Source organism: Emys orbicularis, chromosome 3, assembly GCF_028017835.1.
Source record: "Emys orbicularis isolate rEmyOrb1 chromosome 3, rEmyOrb1.hap1, whole genome shotgun sequence".
NCBI classification, from domain to species: domain Eukaryota; kingdom Metazoa; phylum Chordata; order Testudines; family Emydidae; genus Emys; species Emys orbicularis.
Genome location: NC_088685.1, coordinates 85,659,632 through 85,668,884, shown reverse-complemented (window position 1 = coordinate 85,668,884; position 9,253 = coordinate 85,659,632).

The following is a 9,253-nucleotide window of genomic DNA, read 5'->3' as shown; positions in this document are numbered from 1 at the left end:
TTGTGGAATTGTATGTAACTTCTCGAAGGGGGAGACATCAATAATAGAGAGCCTGGGAAGAGTTATGAGCTTCAAAGAACTATTTGAAACAGTGTGCCAGACAAGAATGAACTTGTGGGACAAAGTTAAGCAGGCTTCCCAGGAAATCTCTAGGGAGAGGTATATGCAAATGTTCCCTCTCCGGTCATGCAAGAACTCAGCCTTTTGAAGCTTTGCCTGAGGAAGGGACCTTTATCTGCTGATCACCTGTTACATGAGGACAAGATCAAAGACCCAAACAGTATAAAGGAGAGAACAAAAAGTTCATGGCGAGGAATGGGGGAGCCTTGTTCTGATCTAACAGCTGTTATGAACTTGTAACCACACCAAAAAAAAACTCTTGGTGAGAGAGAGACACAGGTCTCCAGCCAAGAAAGGTGATGGCTGAGGAGCTGGGAGCCCATGCTGGTCCACAGAGAGGGAGTACAGGTGCAATTGCCCTGAACTGTGACCTGACATCTATGGTGGCAGCATGTGTGGATCTATAACAGTGTGAATTGCATAAGTGCCAACAGAGGTGAAAGCAAGTACACTAGAAGGAAAAAGCACAAAGAACAGTCTCAATAGTCTATTCAGGAACGGAATAGGAAAAAAGAGAGACAGAGGAAAATGGATTATGAACAGCTGAAGAAAGGTCAACCAGTTGACCTATGCAAAGAAAGGCAGCTCAACCCTGAGAACCAGACAAAAGACACAGCTAGTCGACTTGCGATATTCTAATGACCAGAAAAGGAATGATGGTTCAGGTTCACAGGGAACATCCAACCCACTGGCAGAGGGTCCAACAAATGGGGAAAATTTTGGAGCCACCTTCCTGGAGGGAGGCTGGAAAGAAGCTGACAGAAGCAGACCATGTTCTGTCCAGCCCAAATGCATCACTGCAGCTGGAGTCAGGGATAGGTCCACAGGTGGACCAGAAGAGGATACAGCTAGAGAGGGACTGACTGCATCTGGAAATCCAACAGCTTAAAGACCGGGAGCAAGACAGAACGGATCAGGAGCACCAGCACAACTGAGAAGAGAAGAATAAGGACTGTCAATATCAGCTTGAGATGGAGAAACTGCACCAGCAGGACCTTTGTCAGGTAGGTGAAGCCAGATCTTAGGTACCTATCCTTGTGGGTGGCATAAACACCAAACTATTTCCTTACTTTAGAGAGGTGGATGACATGGATGTGTTTCTACCTGTTTTTGAAACGGAGTGTGAATTGAATAAGGTGGGTGTGGCATGATTGGGGCTCACCACTGTGGCGCCTCCTACCGGTCGTCTTGGGGAATTGGTTTGATCCGGTAGAGCACCCCCTTCTGGTGACGTCCCGCCTGTCGTCTCGCCTTCAGTTGGCGCCCGGACTCGCGTTGCTCCCAACGCACAGCGTCCTCTTCTGGAACACTGTCCTCTGACAGTGTCCCCTTGTTCATTCACAACCCCTTCCGGGGGACGTTGGATGACCCACAGTCTTGCACCTTCAAGTCCGATCCCCTCAGTCAAGGATCTGGTGCAGTCTCGGCCGGCCGCTCCCTGCGGCCTATGGCTGAGGGTATGGCCCAATAGAACAATAAGGGGGGAAGGGGGGGGACTCAGGCCCGCCCACTACTCTGAGTCCCGGTCCAGAGGCCCTCTGGCGACAGTCTTGCTGTCCTCCTTCTCCTTCCTTCTCTGACTACTCCTCTGGACCACTTCCCCAACGGCCCTTCTCCGTGCTAGGCCTTCTCCTTCCAGACCTGCCGCCTGCCAGGCTACGGAGTAGGGCCTTCTCCTACTCTCTAAGGCTGGCCTGCACTGCGCTGTCCATGGTGCTGGCCTCCCAGCTCTGGAGACAGACCTTCCCCTCTGAAGGCCTGGGACAGACTGACTGCTCTCGCTCTGAGCAGTCTTTTATATGGCTGAGCTGGGCCCTGATTGGCTGGCCCCAATCTGTCCTCTGATTGGCTCCCAGTAAGCCCTTCTCGGATTGGCTGCGTGTCTACGCAGGCGCCCAGGCCTGCCGCAGCCCACCCTCTCTCTGGGCGTGGGGCAGCCGCCCCACCACAGTGGGGAAGGCAGACATGGTATGGTATCTGGCTCCACTACTGTCAGGGACAAATACCTCGGACATTTCACCCTTATGGACAGGGAGAACTATAAAGATTATGAGTTATGTAAACTAGTTCCTGGTGCAAACGCCGAAGTTTAAACTGACCCGTGGAACATACAGAAGGTTTTGGGGAGTTCAGAAAAAAGGGGACATGATCTGTGCTGCGGTTTCAATTCTAATTAGGGGTTCTATAAGGAAATGGGTAACTGGTTGGGGGGTTACCATGGTCAATGAGGTCTACAAATTAATAGAACAATTCTGTAAATTCTGTAAAACAATGATTAATAGGCAAAAATCCTAGAGATATTGCTATAGCTGGATAATGGAAAGACCAATAGGCAGATAGGTTTTCTATCAAATCCAGAACAACTAACAGGGAAGGAACAGGATCAGAGGACAAGGATCAGGCCTAATCTGAGACCCATGCCAGTGGGTAGGGAAACCACCACTGAGAAGCCATAGGACAGGTGAGGCAAAGTGGTGCTCCATATGTGGCCAGTATGGCCCAGGAGTGCCCAATATGGCTCCTGATGTCCAGTGCAGTGCTGGAAAGGACAGCTGCACCTCAGCTTCACAAAGTGAACTGTGTGGCTGAATCTCGGTGGGGAGGGAGTCACATAGCCATTTAGTTGATGGCATATAAATTCCTGCTGAGCCATTCACACCCCTAGCCACTGCCCAAATGTCATGCTGCACCCTCCCAGGAGCAGATCCATCGGATTGTTAGTGGGAGCGGAAGGTGGTAGTTAATGGGGAGACACTCACTGGATGGAGAGATATTGGGACTGCCAAGACTATAGTTAAGCCTCATGCTATGAAACCTCATCAGATGCTCCCAGAGTGTGAAATGTGGGTTAAAGTTCCCAATGCAAAAGCCTTCCGTCTCCCCACAGTCCAGATTTCTATTCAGAACAAGGAAGGGATGGGGTGCTGACTGTCAGTGGATTGTCAGATACTCTGGATTCTTTGCTTTTGGGGAATGATATTATGGAGGTGAAAGCATTAGGGGTGAATCAGACCCCGTTAGTTAGCTTCCGACTGGCCAGAGACTGCATTAGCCAAAATGCAATTGTGGTAGCTGATATGCAGAAGGGGGTTGCTCCCCCTGCCACTATCTAAAAGGAAACTGACATGAAACTTACGGATACATCACTTCCCCAGACCTTCTGCAACCTTGGGCAAGTTACTTCATATCTCTCTCTCCCTCATTTCTGTTTTAAAGAAAAGAGGGGGATAAATATTTCCGTTCTCTATCTTGTCTCTTGACGCTATAAGCTCCTCAGGGTAGGGACTGCCTTTTTACTATGTGTGCGTACAAGGTCTAGCACAATGGGGCCCAGTTTTGGTCAGGGCCTCTTGGTGCTACTTTACTTCAAATAAATTATATTAATGACACATAGTTGTGTAACTTGTGTCCCATTCATGACTGAAACACTGAAGTGAGAGATGCTGTTTTAAATTCATCTTCCACTCGGGGGGAGGAAGTGTAAAAAAAAAATATTGTTCCTTAGCTAGTTATTCGTTAAGAGCTATATGCTGCAATAAGGAAGCACAGTGACAAAAAAGAGCAGTCACAGCATTATGCCTCTCATTATGGCAACACCAAGGTAAGCAGTGTGACCCTGGCAGTGAAACGTCAAAGTCCTTAAATGAACTCACTATAAGTCCCTTCTCTCCAGAATTTGCAAGGTTTCTAGTTGACTGAGTTTGTTTTTTTTCTAATATACTCCTTTCTCCAGACTCAGACTTGTAATTTCACAGGATACAACCTCATTGCTTTCACACTGGCTTTTGGACAAATTCTTGTTTGAACAAGGGCAAAGGCCTGGGCTTAAATCTTGTCCTTGTTCTGTCTATGGGTGTTCCCAAAAGTCCAAGAACCAGGATGTTAGGAAAGGCAATTCAGGCTCCAGGGGCTGACCTCGCCCATCTCTGGCCATGCAAGGGAGGGGATGGTGACGAAGGAGCAGGAAATGCTGAATGAGAGAACAGATGAAGACAGGGAGCTGGGAAAGCTGCCAAACACTCTCCCTATTAAGGACACTGGCACCACAACCCCATTGTGGCATACACATTATAAATGCTGAGGTAAACAAAAAATACCCTGTTGTGGTCTTAAGCAAGAAGCTGATAGCTACTGAACAAAGTTATTCTGTCATAGAAAAAGAATGTCATGCCGTATTCTGGACAATGAAGCAGTTCAGGCCCTATCTCCTTCACAAGAAATTCAGGGCCTTGGCTGACCATTCTCCATCAGTCTGGTTACACAGAACCAAGGGCACCACCTCTAATCTGCTGTAGTAGAGCATGACACGCCAAGAATCTGACATGGAAATTGTGCATACTAAGTGGAAAGAAAATATAGTGGCAGATGCCCTGTCCAGGAAAGAGGGTTCTGACCCATTGCCTATGGTTCTGCCAGTAACTGACCCTCTGAAGCATTGTAAGAGGCGAAGTGTTAGCCAGGAAGGCACTCATTGTCAATTGGCAGAATGCACACCATAATTCACATCGGGCCTGACACACTCACTGCCATAATCTGTATCAAAAAGGTGCCACATAAGGTATCATATGCAAACTGGTAGCCCACTGGCCATTAATATTATTGCGTGATTTATGTGCAGTCAGGGTATAAAGAATTATAGATGTGTGCTGGAAATATGTTCTTAAAAGGTTTCAAGCAGTCCATAAGCCCTGACTGTCCTAGACAAAGAAATGTTGTTTCACCTGTTTTCCTGTGTCTCCAACATAAATTGAGCCAGATAATACCTCAGAGGACAATGAAAAGTATATCTACATATAAGGTAAACAAAGCCATCAACCCACATGAGCAAGGGGAATGACTGCTTAACTAACACAATGAAGGCTGGAGTCTGCATATCCAGGAAACCTTCCTGGCTCTTGAAATAGAGACAATAGACTTTGAGAAATATAAGCGGAAGCAGAAAGCCATTTTGGTTTTCATCACTGGATGGACACATGGGGCCAGAGTTCTTGAAATCTGAGAATGGTGGATCCTTCAACCAAGGGAGTTGACGTCTCTGGAAACTGACCTTAGGTGAGAAACGGGCTTAGACAAAGATTTTAATTTGCTGAAGTTAAGGCTTATTCACTAGAAAGGGTGCTTTGTTTTACTTTGGGCATAAGCTTTTGTGGGTAAAATATCCCACTTCTTCAGATGCACGAAGTGGAGTTTTTACTCATGAAAGCTTATGCCCAAAAAAATCTGTTAGTCTTTAAGGTGCCACCGGATTCCTCATTGTTTTTGTGGATACAGACGAACACAGCTACCCCTCTGAAACTTGTTTTACTTGTAACCATAGCTTCTATTCTTACCTATTATCATTTAAATATCTGTTCTTTAACAAAAACAAAAGAATGTTTATTAACACAGTGCCATCTCAGTGCTCTGTATGAAATGGAAGGGTGAACTCCTCAGCTAAACTAACAGGTATGTGTGTGCTCTGGCTCTTTGGAGGCAGTGAATTGATTAACTTCTGTGAGTATCCAGTGAGGCACCGGACACTGCAGATGAGATGGTTTTGGGAAGACTTGAGACTGGAGGGGCTGTTGGTGTCACCCTGCAAGGAGTAACCAAGCTGGTGGAAGCCAGGGTGAGACTATTGTGCTGGGAGCAGGCTGCTGGTATCTGTGAGGTTCTGAGCAAAAGCTGCATAGCACAGAAATGTTACAGGGCAGGTGGTGACAAGAAGTTCTTACTGATTTGGCAGCAAGAACATCTGTGGGTGGCTCTTTTGATGCTGCTAGTTCATCTGTCTGCCTCTGGCCCCTCCATCTCTACAGGGACCTTGGAACAGCTGGCTGCACAAGCAGACAACATGGGTAGGCACACAGCCAGCTGGTGGCAACTTCTGGCAAACATCAGTCAGTAGGACACAGATGTCAGGGAGAGGGGGTGTGTGTGTGTGTGTGTGTGTGTGTGTGTGTGTGTGTGTGTGTGTGTGTGTGTGTGTGTGTGTGTGTGTGTGTGTGTGTGAAGAGAGATGCAGAACTATCAGTGTAAATGAGGGGTGGAGTGCCATGCACCTGATTGGGTGGGCAAGGCAAAAGTGGAAGGGGATAAGGTCCTTGAAGCTGTGAGAGAGGCCCACTAAGCTTGGGCCTGGACCCAATACAAATATGGTTGCACCACCACAGAGCAAGGGATATTCTTTTCCCCAGTGTGCAGAGTCAAGTTGTGGGAAGAAAGGACTCTATTTAATCTAGATTTTACAACACCACAAATCAGAGATCCTCTCCTTGAAAAGGGAGACTTCAGTCATAACGGTGATGAAGCCAATCATGAAATAAGGTATGCCCCCAAATCTGTTTACCTTAATCTCTTTAAGACTGCCCCGACTTTTTGTGACTTGTTTCAAATGGATGACAGCCAAATGATAATTGTGGATTATCGTCTTCTGAGGTCTGGCCTAACTAACAACTGAGCATATGTGGTCAATAGTTCCAAAATAGCTCACAGTCAGAGCCACAGACACTGAGGTTTTTGGGGGACTAGGGCAAAATCTGAAACCGAAGTCCCCCCACCCTTCCAAAAATTACTGTTGCGGGGAGGCAGGACAGGCAGGGGGAGGTTGGAAAGTGAGCCTGCACTGCACTCACCCTGCAGAGGCAGCTTAGCTCTGGGCCAAACAAGGGTCACTGGGCCAAACTGCCTGCTCCCCCAGGCATCCCTGTTCCCAGTTGCTTCACAGGCATTAGCAAGAGCTTGAAATGATTTTTGTCTTTTGGGACTTAGTAAAGTTTGAAAATATTTTCAGAATAAATCCAAGTGTTAAGATAAGTATATTCTTACTTGAGATTGCATCAACCACGACCTTGAGCTCATTACTCTCAATGCACAACATAGTGAGTAGATCTTGTTTAATGTAGCATGTACAGCATCTGAACAACCTATACTCACTGCTGCCCCACCTAAATTCAGGCCAAGCTGTTCTGATTTGAGCCCATCTGGCTTGATCCCCACATCTCCTAAAGCTGCCATAAGTTGTGAATTCCAAGTCTACTATGATAGCAAAGAAGAGAGGACAAGGTTTCCCATTCTGCACAAGTCTGATGTACATGAATTTGCTCAGCTCCAGACCTATTAATGGATCCATCAGGAAGCACAGTAATAGAAATGGATGCCAAAAGCTAGGTTTGAGACACTTTCTTAGTCTTTGCAATTTCCTCTGTTCAGTCTTTTGATCTGTGTGTGTTCATACAAGTTCGAGTCAAGATTCAGGATAATTTTTTTGCCTGCACGTTGCAGAGTATTTCAAAAATCTCTAAAACTGAAATTGTGTTTAGCAGCCGTCTTAGCTGCATTAATCAAGCTGGCAAACTTGGGGCTCTCACCATGTTGCATTTTCCACAGCAGTCCAGTAATAGGAGCTTCTTTTGGACAAGGTGACATTTTCTGTTTCCATGTATTTCACATGAACAGTAGAGTGGTCATGTGCATGCAGGGATTCTGCTCTAAAAGTCATGTGCTTTCATGTAAAAGGGCCACCCTTTTATGAAAGTGTATGCTTTTGAAAACTTATACAAAAAACTATGAATACATTGCTGTCCATGAATGTGGGTGAGTGGGGGTTTTTTTTGGTCTAAGTTTCTTTTATTCCTTATCATGCTCTTCTATATCATGTGCTTTCCGCTTGCTTGGCCCAGGGCTGAGTGTATTACCTTCTGCTGATGGTTTTCTTACCCCAAATCCCAATGCGGTGGCTTCATGTGCTTCAGACATTTTTCAAATACTGTGTTACACTAAGCAAGTCTGTGAGTATATAGTTCTCATAAACGTGCTTAAAATAGCAAGTGCGTAAGACAAAAATTGATTTGCAAATAAACCTGTCTCAACCTGGCAGGAGCACCTGACACTTGCAACAGCAAGGAAGTATTAGAGAGAGGCCACCGCCTTCCTGAAATCAAATGAAATTGTGTTTTTGCAACAGCAGCAGGTAATCTAATTGTTGGTTATTTAACCACAAAACCTACTCTGGCTTGGCTGACTAATATAACTGGTGCTTTCCTTCCTCACAAAAAATATTGGCTTTGAAGTTTAAACTATCTGACTGCAGCCTGCAGGCCTTAGTCTCTCTCTTTAAGGCTATGTCTACACTGGCAATTGAATGACAAAACTTTTATCTTTCAGAGGTGTTAAACACCCCCACCCTGCGAAAGACAAAAAGTTTTGGCGACAAGCACCAGTGTGAACAGCGCGTTGTTGGCAGGAGCACTCTCGCAAACGCCGCACGTTGGGGGTGGAAGTTTTTTGTGGGCAGGAGAGCCGACAAACAGCAGCTACACTGTCCGACTTTCAGCGGCACGGCTGTAGCGACACAGCCGTGTTGCTAAAAGCTGTGTAGTGTGGACATAGCCTTTAAGTCAAACCAAACAGCATCCTGCAGCAGTTGCTAAATTTGCAAGGCTCTACGAGTTTTTATACAGCCCACTCTGGCTTGGTTGGAACACTAAACATGTAAAGCCCAAACCTATTTCCTCCCTCCACAATCACCTCAGGGCTCGAACAGACAACTCATTCATAGTGGGGCTTAATGAGACACGCTCAGAAGTTTACTTTACCCTGATCTCACGGCCTTCTCCAAAGACATTACTTGTCTGGCTGATGATATCTAGGCCCACCCTGCTCCCTTCTGACTGGCACTAGTTTGTTTGCTGTACTCAGCCTCTTTTCCTTCCCCTGTATCTGAAGCTCCAGTGTCACTGGCCCGGTGACTGGCAGGTGAATGGTGTTACTTCTAGTGTCTTGCAGCCTACCCCACAGGCTCTGCTTTTGTCCTTGTTTGATAGACAGGAGACCTGACAGTGAACACTGGTCAATAGGCTGTTCCCCAGTATGTCTGGGGTGTGCATGTGGGCACTCTTAGATACACACAGAACAAACCTAAGTGACCACATGATTTTATTCTTGAGCTCCCCTCCCCCCTTCAGTGTGTTTGGTCTCACTCAGTGTGTCCTGTCCGAATGGAGGCTGTAAGCAATTTGAGGCTTGGATAATATTGTTTTATTTACTTGTTTAAAGCACTGCAGACACTTTGGGGCACGATAAGTAAATGGGAATGACAGCAATCTCCTGGCATATTCAGTCCCACTGCTGGAAGCCATTTTTCTAAACAAAG